The sequence below is a fragment of the Pleurodeles waltl genome, chromosome 5 (assembly GCF_031143425.1).
Source record: "Pleurodeles waltl isolate 20211129_DDA chromosome 5, aPleWal1.hap1.20221129, whole genome shotgun sequence".
NCBI lineage: Eukaryota > Metazoa > Chordata > Amphibia > Caudata > Salamandridae > Pleurodeles > Pleurodeles waltl.
In genome coordinates, this window is record NC_090444.1 from 664,643,708 (window position 1) to 664,657,455 (window position 13,748).

Below are 13,748 nucleotides of genomic sequence, written 5' to 3' on the forward strand. Positions count from 1 at the left end.
AATTGGTTTTACTTTCAAGTGCTAATTTGACCTGGTCCAGCAAATCAAATTGGTGCATCTATGTCCTTTGCAGTGCCTGGGCCCTTTACTTTTGCAGGCTTCCCTGCCGCTGACACAGCTTTACATCAGTCTGCTTTCTTTACCGGAAGTCATACTGATTTTAGTACAAGGGAGAAGCTGAGCTTTTAGACTAAATGCTCAATTCATTTCGACACCAGCAAAGGCATGCAGTGCTTAATGCTTTAATGTGCGTAGCTAATGCAAAATACCTCCTCAGAGAGACAAGCAGGCAGGTATTGCTTTGCCATTAATCAGGTAAATGGTGTGATTTGCGGGACACTATTGTTCAAGCACACAGATTAAAACTAATAATCTCACTGCAGTTAATCTGTTTTCAATGGATAAATAAGACATTTGACAGGGTTTTCAGATAGATAATGTAAAGATGCTTTTCTGTGGTGATTCGGTTGGATATCTTTAAGATTTAGCTTGATTACATATTTAAAAGGCAGTGTACATGTGGTTCCTTTTTGCTCCTTTTATATTTCTCCCAAGTCAGTTGTATTTTGAAATCTCTTCCATCGATGTCCAATGTAAATTAAGTATTGAGGGGCTGATTAGCAGTTGCATGGTACTGGCAACGTTGTAAATCTGAACGCGAAAATAATGCTACTTTGTAGTAACACCATGCCACTGCCATGCAATTATGACCTATACCCCATGGGATGGGGAATTGTCTTATGGGACCAAATTGAGAAGCCATAAAAAACCTAGGGCCTTTTATACAAGGCCTGTGGCGCAGGACAGTGCAGCAAGTACCTTGCTGTGCCACCCTGCGCCACTAGGACAGGGCAGAAATGCGCCACATCTACATGATAGAGCGCATGTCTGCCCTCTCCTTCTGAGTTGGTGCATGAATTGCTGCCTTACGCCAATGAAGGCACCCTTGCATCATAGTGCAGGTGTGCCCTTGCTGTGGGGGTGATTATGTTTGTGCAGGAAGCACACCTTCCTGCTCAAAAACAATCACAAGAGATGTTTTCTTCTTTCTATGTGTGCTGCAGATCGAGGCATACATAGATAGAGGAAGAAATGGGGGGAAATAATTATATTTCTCCCCGTTGCATCATTCTTATGCCCCCCTTGAGGTGGCATAGGAATCTGATGCATTCCCAGACTTGTTTCATGGGTGTTGCGAACACCCCAAGCAACACCCACGGAATGCCCTGTTCACGCAATGTTTAATGCGTGAAATGGGTCCATATTCTGAATATGAGCTGGCAATCGGAGCATTAAATAAAATGACACTCCAGTGCAGCAGTGCGCTGCTAGGGCCTGGTAAATGACGCCCCTGGATTTGCCAATTCTATACTGTCTAATGTATGTTTACCACCTTCTGTGTGGAGGATTTAAATGTATGCTATGGCTCAGTGTGGGGTATCAGGATGCAAAGAGTAGAGGAGGGAACGGGAACCTAAATTACGTCAAAGGGGAGCATTTTATGTTTCCATCACCAGAAAAAGTGAAAGGAGAAAGAGTCAACTAAACCCTTAGGTGATTTTCCCATGAGGAATTACTGCCCAGTAACACTGGGTCCAGTGTTCCAACACCTGAGAAAACAAGGCGTGGGAACACTGGTCTACTCCGAATCAGGCAGAGTGGAATTCCAAATAGTAATTCTGCTCTGTCTGAGTCATAATCAGGGACTGAGGCTCAGCATTCTGGCCATTCTAATGCTTAGTATTGTGCCAGGGATGAAAAGGATTGGCTAACTTTTGGTGCTAACTTTAGGGAGGCTCGAGAGGGAAAAAGTACCTGTATATATGAATGACAAAAAAGGAGGCATAGAAGCAAAACTGACAGAAGATGTGCCTTATGGTATATTGCCCTGTCCCTCTCATAGTAGCTGGTGTTATGTTTATTCTTAAGTGAATGTAAGTGAATGTAGAATGTTGAATATGTCTTACTTAAACTTATTAGCAAGAGAATGACAGTTGAAGGACGCTATTCAGCTGAGTAGACGTCTTATTTAATTTATAAGATTTTACTCTAAATAAATTATTAAATCTCCTTCAGAGTGAGAAGCGCGCTTATCAGTATTGGCGACGAGATGAGGAAGGAACACAGAAATATTCAAGCAGCAGTTTAAACCACCTACAAGAAGATGTTGCATCTTGGGACTGATTTTCTCAAACCTAGTGCTGCGGTGCCGTTAGTTATAATATTACTGTTGTGTAGCACCAAGTTATTTCTGGGCCAACCCTGAAATCGGCTAGTTGTTTTACTCTGGGGATTGTTTTACATGATTCACAGTTACACTTTCACTAAGACCCTATTAGATTTAACTATGGAGCACTACCATCGTGAAGTGCATAAACAGTGTGAAGCAGTTAAACGCGTTGGTAAAATATATATTTAGAGGTGTTCTGCATGAAGTAAATTAGTCTTGAAACTTTTCATTGTTGACAGCGCTGATCACTCATCAGTTGCATGTGACTGTTTACCTTTAAAGTTGCTAAGACCTCTTTGTAGCATGAAGCCTGCAGCATATCCAACAGCGCGTAAATGCTCTTCTATCAGCTTCCATGAAGCCTGCAACGGATTCAAGCATGTGACTGCTCTTCAGAAAGTGCAGACTTACATCCTTCCAATCATCTACACTGATGTTTGTTTTCCACATTTTATCATCAGTCCAAGCTACACTGATTTTTTCCCATCCTCCTGGATCTTCTTTCAAACATAAGGGCAATATATTTAGGCAGTCCGCAACCTTATTCATAACCCTGGCAAATAGTTCATGCTACACCAATAATCCAACAATCTCATGGACATTCTTGCTATTCTTGGTGTCGCTTTCAACAATCCTTCTGTAGACAACACATTCAAAAGGGGCTTATGCTCACAACTCACTTCCACATGAAATCCCCACATGAAACTCCCCGAAGCATTCTAATCCCCAGATTACGGCAAGAGTTTATTTTTCAGTAATAGAGTACTGTTCCTCTGCTGGTGATAGTAGTCTCAATGAATAGGCTACTGTACACTCCCTATTATGTGTGTTTTTCTGAGATAAAACAGCACCAATTCCCTTATTACTGGCTACTGTAGTCACAACGTATGTCAATTCAGGATCAAACTCATGCAGTTGCTTTGCATTACAAATTTCTTCTTTAACATTTTCAAACTCCTTTTGCAAAACTCAAGACCACATGCAATTTACTTTTGTTTTCTAACAATTGTCTTAAATTATATAACTTTCAACCTTCATCTTGGGTTTGATACCTTCAGCAGAGATTTAATGACCTAAAAAATGTAATGAATTCACTCCAAATTTGCATTTAGTGCATTCAGCTATTAACCCATGTTTTTGCAGTTTCTCCAATACACTATTCACTCTAACATCATGTTCTTTTTTGACTCTCCCATAACCAGAATTTCGTAATGAAAAAAAAAATACCAAGTAAGTTCTGAAATAATTTTTGCATTTGTTTTTGACACATAGCACGCTAAGCCAAACAGCATACGGATATACTGATAACAACCCTGGGGAGTCATAAAAATTGTTAAACTCTTTATTTTGGTATGTAATTTCACCTGATGGCACACCAATGCTAAGCCAATGGATGAAAACCATTAAATATTTTTTGTCATTGCTAACATTTTACTTATGTTCAGCAATGGAAATCTTTCTACCACTATATTTTTATTTAGTTTTCTTAAGTCTGCGCATAAACAGATCTTCCCATTCGCCTTGCGAGCCACAACTAAAGGTGCAATCCTTTCTGGAGCATCCACGTCTTCAATAATTCCTGCCTTGATTAGAGCATCTATCTCTTTATTCACTTCCTCTTTCAAAGCCCACAGGATTTATCTAGAATTCTGCACCTTGGGATTGGTATTTTTCTTAAGGACAATTTTGTGGGGATACCCTTCGAGAGTATCAATCTTACCTGCACTATTAGGGTCCAAATAATGTCTATTTTCCTTTGAGCTATACACCCAAAAACCAATGGACCTTCCTCTGCAACATACACTTTGCAATGGCTTTTCACCCTTTGAACTCAAATGATACTTTTCTATAACCAATCATAGGAATTGGCTCCCCAGTAAAACTCTTAGCAGCTAGACCTATAGGAAGTAATGATGAGCCTAAAGCCTCTTTACATTTCTCATCCCAAACATCCTTGTCAGTTATAGTGTAGGGAGTCCCTGAGTATGCAACAATAAGGGTTTCTACTCCTCCCAGTTTTATATTACAAACAGGTTTGTTTCTGTACTGTATACTTAAAAGATTAACATTGGTTTCACCAGATGAGCTAAATCCATTAACACCCAAGGCACAATCATACTCTTTGTGTGTACCTTCACCAACAGACATTTCAGGTTCAGAACCACCATTTTCCTCATCTTGGATTACATAAACTTATGTCCCTTACTTCCCACTCCTATACACCCTTGCCACATTCTCCACATTTTTGACTTTTTGGAGGACACTTCTTGCTGTAAGCGAGATGATACATACTTCCACACCTATAGCATTTATTTTCCCATGTTTTAGAATCACTCTTTCTCCTTTCATTTTGACCTTCTTACTTTTACTTCTAACTTTGTTAGGTACATCGTTTTGGTTATCTTTTGTATCATTATTATTAAGTTTGGCACATTTAGTTGATATCTCTGCTTTTTTAACCAAATGGATTACCTAACCCAATTGAGTCTCACCATGTACCCACAACCTTTCCTGTACATGTTAATAATTAACATGCAGGATGATTTGATCACAAATTAACTCATCATGTAAAGATCCAAACCTGCAGGTCAACATATTTTTTTTTTAAATCAAACACAAATCCTTTAATTACTTCAGATGGTCTTTGTTTCCTGGTAAAGGATTTATGATGGTCAATGGCTATACAAACAGACATAGAATAAAACAAGTGTAAATCTTCCAGCGCATTCTTAAAAACATCTGTCTCACTTGCAAGTTGAATTTTCTTCTCAAGAGTTGTATACTTTAAGACCTTGCAGCCTAAAGAATATAGGAAGATTTTCTTTTTTCTGTTTGCAGCTTCTTCAAGAGTATCAATGTAATTTAAAAGGTATTCTCTCAGTTCTTGCCATTTAATGGGAGGATCCCTAGTAGTTGCTAACAAAAGGTTGCAGACTGCCTAAGTAGATTGCCCTTACCTTCGAAAGAAGATTCTGGAGGATGGGAAGAATCAGTGTAGCTTGGACTGATGATAAAATTAGGAATAAAGCCATCAGTGCAGGTGGATGGAACGATGCAAGTCAGCAGGATAATGACTTGAGTAGAATAAAAACATTTACTGTACAAAGATGGCCTGAAAAAAGGACATTGGATACAGAATTAAAGTAGTTCTGGGGGGTACAAAATGAATTGTCAATAGTGCATGACAATGTGTTGTCGGGAGAGAGAATTATTCCACCTAAGAGTTTATGGGAGAGTTTGATTAAACTTTGTCATGATGGACAGTTATGTATTGTCAAAAGCAAAAGCAGGATTAAGGAAGTGTATTGGTGGCCTTGTCAGGATGTGGAGGCAGAAAGAGTTGTCAGACAGTGTAGTTTGTGTATGAACTCAGATAAATCACAAACATTATTGAAGCCTTCACTTTCTTCTATTTCCTTTTCAGATATGGCCTGGGAAACACTAGGTTTTGATATTATGGGACTAATCAGCAAGCAATGTGAGAATTGGTACGTGGTTGTGGCAATAGATTGTTTCTATAAGTGGCCGGACATACAAATTGTAAGCAAAGTTGATACTGAAAGTTAAATTTTGTTTATGGATGAGATGTTTCAAAGGGAGGGTCTACCAAAGGAGGTGATAGCAGACAGTGGTGTACAATGTAAAGTATAGGGAAGGATTTGTTTAAAAAAAAGGAATTGCATTGAACATAAAGTAACTTCAGTCTATCATCCCAGGGGAATGGGACAGTAGAGAGGTCTAATTACATGATTAAAGATATATTACAGCTGGCTGAACAAATACATCTTAATTGGAAATTGTGTGCTAAGGAAATGGTATGAATGTATTACACCACATATATGGTAACTGGATATAGTCTGTTTATTATAATGAGAGGGCAAATTCCTTTTACCAAGAATAATAAAGGGTGGTTACATAACTCTAGGTTCAGTCAATGGTCTCCAGCTGAAGTAAAGAAAAGTAAAGAAAAATATTTAAGGAATATCAAGAAAACATATAATACAAAGATAAGAAAAACAGAGCAAAGGTTCCTAGGTTGGGGAAAGGTAATGTGATTCATGTAAATTTATCATTTAAAGTAAAAAAAGGAGAAGGAAATATTCTGGGCCATTGGAGGTATTGGAGGTCTTCACCAATTCAGCAAAATTCAGTGATGGATGATATGAGCTGCTTGGCTGTTTGTAGAGACAGGAAGGAGAAGTTTTTGAAGGAGCCAGGTAGTAAAAAGTATAATTGGTTGGGATCACAACAAGAGATTACAAGGGAAGATGTGTCAGAGACTATCGATTTTGAGACTAATGACAATGTTAATAAACAAAGTTGTGTCCAAGAGTAGAAGTTTGCATGTGTTTCTGAACCGATTCAGGTGTACCCAGGAATATCTCCAAGTAGTAAATGTGGGAGAGAAATTAAACATCCTGTATATCTGCAAGATTATGTGACATGATATTTAAAAAGTTATAACAAGTGTCTTAAAGTATTTTCTTGCAACTTCTAATTTCATATTCGTTTATTGATTTATTTTCTGTTCATTATCTTTTCAAAATCTGTATTTCATAAAGACAGGAGATGTATTCTGTTTATTCTTAAGTGAATGTAAGTAAATATAGAATGTTGAATATGTTATTCTTATTATCATGAGAATGTAGAATACGGTATAGTTGAAGGAAGCTATTTAACTCTAAGCAATAAGATTTTACTCTAAGTAAATTAATAAATCTCTATGACAGTGATAAGCTTACTCAACAGCTGGTCTTATAACGTTCTGTGTGCTGTCTCTTTGTTCTAAGCCAATCATGTGTCCAGTGAAGATATTTCTTTCTGGGGATACCTGCATGAGTAATTCCTAAGTCACATGACAGCCACATCAATTTAGGGTGACGAACGTGGGGCTATTATAGATGTAAGATGACCAAAACATCAGGTGCCGAATAAAGCAACCCAAGAAAGGCTTAGAATTGTAGAGACCATCATAAAGCCAGAAATTACCTCAACTTCCATGGTATCTGGGGTTAAAGCTTAACAATTCTCTTGAACTCTGTGGGGGAACAATTAGAAGGACAATTGTAAATGCAGGCAAAATAAAAAAAAATGTCAGGCATGTAGATTTCCTCAAGGTTCGATTAATGCTGACATGATAATGAATGGCAAGTGACAATATGTAGTGATTGAGTCTGAGATGGCATCATCAAGATCCAATCACACAGAGTTTATTATAAAATCTTACAGTAAGGGCAAACCCAGGTATTAACTTACAAATATCCATATGCAAGATGACAGGTGTAGCGCAGGGCTACTGGAAAAATGTGGTTCTGAGGTGTTTTCTGCATTATTTTAAATTTGCTGCATTTCTCACATACTCCACCATCTGCTGCATAATCTGCAGATTTTAGCAAAAAATATGGTTTCTAGCTCAGACAGATCAAAAGTAAACAAAACACTGTAACATATGCTGCAGTGAAGTGGAAGAACATTTATGAAGGTTTACTTGTCACCTTTCAGTTGCTGATAGCAGTATTTGGATGTTGATCTGGTACTAATGGAGTGTAAATGTTGCCCAGACAGTGCTAACATGCGTAAGAATTACAGAATAATGAAGTAATGTTATCACAGAATGAGTCACATTCAGCCACTTAATTTGTGTTTACTTGCCGCATAAGTTTTTCAACACTGCAGCATAATTTGGTCCTACCCTGCCATATATTGCCAGTGGCCCTGGTGTAGAGGGGAGACGTAAGTGCAAATGTATTAATTCTTCACCCAACCCAGTGCATCAACCACATTTGCTGTGCTGCATTGCACGAGTTAAAACAGAGCACAGATTCATAACTATTTAGATTGGAATGTTGCAACGATAATTCCCTATACTGGTGCTCTAATGAAGCTGCTTTGCATGATGCACCGCTTGCACCATGATGCAGAGGTGAGAATGTGCTATCATGGGATTTGTACTTGAGGCATACTGTCCAGTACAAATTCCTATGCCTAGACAGATTTAAGAGGATCCTGTGCATTGAATATGTGCTGTGCACTGCAGCACACATACAAGGGATCCTATTTTTGGAAAATGAACAAATGTCTCCTTGTTTACACCTGTTTCAAGTAATTCTTAGAAGACAGGTCTTTGTATTAGAACCTATGGGTGTTTCTGTGATTCACCCCAGTAGTGGCCATTCAATGCAAAGTGATGAAAAGCAGGACAGAGCTTTTCTGTACTGAGGAGAATAGACCACCTTTCTAAAGCATAACACTTTTTGGAGGTGAATAGTAAACACCATAAGCCTCTTTGCATGTCAACACAAAGCATTAGTACATCTGGGCCTCAGAGTGATAATTGAAGCTTGGAATTTCTTTTCACATTGACCATCGTCTTTCCATCAGTAATTTTCAACCAATTTGGATTTGTGCTGTGTTGCCTTACTCCATAGATACAATCCCATGTAAAGCCATGCAAAGTGGCTTTGCATGGCCCTGCAGATAAGGGCCTGCAGCCTGCATCGTTGGTGCATCAAAAAAGGTGATATGGCGCATGCGGCATGAAAATATGGCCCTCAGTTTATGCCAACCGAACAATGCAAAAAACAAAATTTTCGACCCAGTGGATCCAATTGGCTGTGAAAGATTTTATGTAAACGAAGTAATGGAGAAATATTGGTGCAAAATTCTACAGATTATGTAAGGGAACACAGGAACCAGCTAATGTTCATGTACATATTTGCTAATAAATAGCAGAGAAAATGTGCATCTTGTAAAATTTATTTAACATGCTCGGTTCTATCTTTAGGTTTACATCCATTGAAATTCCCTCATCTCTTGGTCAATTGAATATAGGTGTTTCGAAGACACAGGTCTAGCACTGGATATTTCAAAACCCTGTTCCTTTTCCTCTCAATTCACACCATCAGTTATCAAATTCGCATCTGTGAAAATTCGGAGCCTGCACTACCACTGCCCTTACCCTGCTTCCCTGGGAGCCAATGTGGAGGCATTGTGGAGCCAGAGAGGGCCTCTGCAAAGCACAGATGGTGCAGTGGCTTGCTTGTTGTTGGCCTTAGTCCAAAGAAAGCCAAACTCCTCTAAGAAGTAGCCTTCCTCCTAGAGAATGACTTGATCTATTGTACTTTGCCAACGAAATGAGCTTTGATTATCTTGTTAGACCAAACTCTGATATTAAGTGATTCAGGAACTCTGAAGAACTTCCATCCTACATCAGTGAACTAGGAAATGCTTAAGATCAGATCATGTGACAACAACTCTCTAAAACTATGAAGAACCCATAAGGATCTAGAATCCCAATGTATTGAAAATGACAAACCTCACCTTTCTATCACGCGCTCTCTAGTGACAATCGCACTGTTATTTTATGAAGGCACACTGAAATTCAACAGCAGGTGGCCAGGAATGTGTTCACTCTGTGCCCTGAAGAGGATCACAACAGAGTCAACCGATCAGCTATTTAAGTATGTAGTCGTCCATAAACCTCCTTCACTGAATATTGCACAGAACCACCGATCATTCGAAAACAACAATGCCGGCTGTGTTTACACTACACTATTCCACAACACTACATAGCAATATGAGAGGTGATATTCCGGGTTACAGAAGAGCACCTCTCAGCAAGGCAAAAAGAAATGGCAATTTTAAAAAGATTGTACGCTTCTTGGTGCAACTTTCTATTCACTCTTATAAAACCACAGCTCTTTATATTTCACGTTAACGACACAGTTGGGCCACATTTGGCTGACTGGGCCTCAACTTGTGATGTCATTGCAAACTGTTTCAGTACTATTAGACATTAACGGCCCTCTTTGAAAGTGCCTCTAGAGGCCATAATGTTAAGGGTGCTGCTAGTCCCAACTCGGGTGCAAATGACTATGGGCCCAAATCGTAGTGCTTAAATACCACACATGTTCCATTCGCATATTTCAGTAGGTAAATTCTAGCAGACTTTATGTGAGTAAATAACATTATTGTGAGTTTTCCAACTTATGTCAGGCAGGAAAACTAAGATATTAATACTTTGTCTTCAATTCCCATTTGCAGAACTTGTACTAGGGAAGTAATATCTAACATAGAATGTAACATCAGGCTCAGATTAAAGCCTTTTCTGCCAGGTACAATGTGTAGTTCGACATGTTTAGCAAAATATATGTGTATAAAGAAGGAACCCATCCTTTCTGGAAGTAGATGGAGAAGCAGCCTAAAGGCTGAGGAACCTTTAACGAGTGAGTATGCACAGTCCACACCTATGTGCTAGTGTTCAACAAGACATGTTTTGTGCATTCCTTAAAGCGAAGATCTGCAGGGAGGCTCAATATTTCTTGTCAATAAAAGGATTTACTATGCCCCAGAGGCCTAGGCTTTCAGTGGAAGAAGTGAGTGGCCAAGAGCCACTCTGTTATGGGCCATCAGTAATATCTTTTGTTACTTGTGTAGTTGTTAGTGTGAGAATCAAATTACCCTTACAGTTTGTCATACTGTTTCTCATACTGTGGAAACCTTAACTTCTAGGTAGACCAGGCTGACACTAATATGCTGGCAATCATGTATTTGATTGCATTTTCAGAAGGGATAACTGAACATAACTGCAATGTGTGAACTGCAAAATATTTCCAGAGCTGCAGAATTTATTGAAACATCCTGAAAAAAAATTGTCATTCTGTGAGACCTGATTAACCTTTTTTTTTTTTTTTTTACATTGGAGAGGGTGCTGACACTCATCAGCATAGACCGAAAGGCTCTGGGCTTGGCTGTGTTGCTGCACCAATGAGGTTGAAAGTAGTGCAGGACTGTGGCACTTGGGCCTGTATTTATACTTTTTTTTGCACCACATTTGCGCCATTTTTTGATGCAAAAGCAGTGTACTTTTGAGCCACTTTTATGTAAAAAAAAGTATAAATACAGGCCTTGGTCTATCACCTAAAAGGCTGAATTGGGCAGTGCTGCAGCACTTTCTAACCGACCTGCAGAGTAGTGTTACAACACTTTTTAACTGCATGAGGCTGCTGCTGCACCCACTCCAAGACTCGAGGTTTGCTGCTCCACCCGCTTACGCGCCTTCGCTCCAAGAGACTGGTCTATACGTACTTCACGTCACGTGCGTACACCCCGATCTCCACATATCACGTGAACAAAGATGTTCTGTTGCGATAGCAGCAGTACATTATGCTTAAATTGTAACATTGCCTTCTTATGTGAATAAACCTAGACTAAACAGGAAGCTTATTTCAAAATTTGTGGCCCAGGGAGCTGAGCTTAGTGAGCACATGCTGTCACTGCGCTCTGCTGATGAGTATATGAGTATATGTCGGAGGTGACTATATCAAAATATGTACCGGTAGTACATGTGAGAAAGAGTACTTAGATAAAGGTATACTGCCAGATAACAAGTACACCCGACCATTACTTACAAAACAACTCACTACTTCCCCTTTTCAAGTTCACTTCTATTATTCTATCACTACCATAAACTCTACTAAACACACAAGAAATCAATAGGATGATCCTAACACAACTAAAGCACAAGAAAAAAACAAAACAAATGTACTATCTTGCTAACTACCAATCTTGGGTCCCAGAGTGGCGTACTACTCACTGAAAAAAACGATTCAATGCCTTGTCAGGGGTTGTAAGCGCTATATAAAAACATTTACAATTACAATTGCAAAATCTTTCTTCTGAGGTGAATTATTGGAAGTCAAATTTGTAATTCCTGTTAATTTTCTTAGATAGCACCTACCTTGTCTTTTGTGTGCTAATATTCTTGTATATGACTTGGTTTTAGCAGGTTTTCAGATTTTACACTTCTCACATTTTATTGACCTCGGAAAGATGAATGGTTAAGTGGGTACACAAGTATTCACACCTCTGACCATGGGATCACAACAAATCCCTGAAGTGGAAGCATTAGCGCACAAAACCACAAGACCCCATACAAGCCCTAAACAATCCCCAAACGTATTACCTGAACTGAAGCAAACACTAGCCACACTTTTCTATTCAAACCTTTATGGGTCACTGCGTTTCTCCTACCAAACCAAGGGGCATATTTAAGAGCCCCTAGCGCCTCCTTGTGCCACATTAGCGTCATTTTTTTATGCTAATGTGGTCCAACGAGGCCAAAATCCATGTGCCATGTTTACAAAGTGGCGCAATGCATGCATTGCGCCACTTTGTAACCTTTTGCACCACATCATGCTTGCTCCAAGCATAATGTATGCAAAGGGGACATTCCCCCGTTAGGGGGAGCCGAACAAATGACGCCAGGAAATCTATTAGATTTCCTCGCGTCATTTTTTTCAGCACTTTTAACGCCTGCTCAGAGCAGCCGTTAAAAGGGGGCACACCATTGTTTACAATGGGTCCCTATGTATTCTGCAGGAGTAGCGCCAACATTTTAGCACTACTCCTGCAGAGTACATCAATAGCGTCATAAAAAATGACTCTATTGCCCCGTAGCCTATGCCATGGTGCGCTATATTGTAAATACGGCGCACACATGGTGGCAGTGGGGGGGTAAAGGACTCAAGAAAAGTGGTGCTGTGCTGTGTGCAGCGCCACGTTTCTTAAATATGCCCCTAAATGCTTTAACTTTCTCCTCGACTTTAAAGGAAAGAAAAGCATACTGATTCAAGTGGTGAAACTGAGAACCAGCCATTTTAATTCATATACATTTTTGGTGCATTCTTTACCTGTGACGCTTTACACACCTGGGAAATTAAAAGGAGTTTCCACTTCAACACAAGTGTCATGATCCCAGCACAATATCACTGATTAAAAGCCCTACCACCCTGCGAATTTCCACAAACTCTTTAAATGATAAGCTTTGAGTCCAGGGTAGACCAAACCAGAGATCGAGAAGGTGTCGAGGGAATACTAGCAACACAGCTGGCGGCATACAAATAGTTTGCAGCATTTCTTTAACAGTATTGCGAGACACGTATAGAATTGAGGTACGATTTTGACTGGCTGAAATTAAGACGTATTCATAGATTAGATCTTTGTATTCATATGCAACACTATGGGAAAAAAACCTGCGATACTGGATAAGCCTGTAATTATCTAAGAGGAAAACAGTCTTCAAGAGAACTTGTGTGAAGCTCAAACACTACAGGAATGGGAGTAGCTATGGTTGCTGCTGTATTTGCAGCGGGACCGGGTCCTATTGAACCCTGGTTATTGCTTTATATATTTACCCTAGCAGCGGTCAAAGGGGTCATTTTCTTTGCTTTCACCAGGCCTACAGCATGGACATGACTTAAAAAGATACAAGACCAGATTTACAAGGCCCTAGCGCCATCGGAGTGTCACTTTCAGTAACATTCCGGTGGCACTGTGCAGTGCGCCACATTTACAAGGTGGCGCTAAGCCACCTTTTGTGGCGTAATGCCACCTTGTGAATATGGAGCACTCTGACACAGTTTTCTGCATCAGAAGGGGGTGTGCAATCATTGTTGCTGTGGGCGTTCCACCACACACCCATTGTTTTTGACGCTACCCCAGATTTACAAGAAGGTGT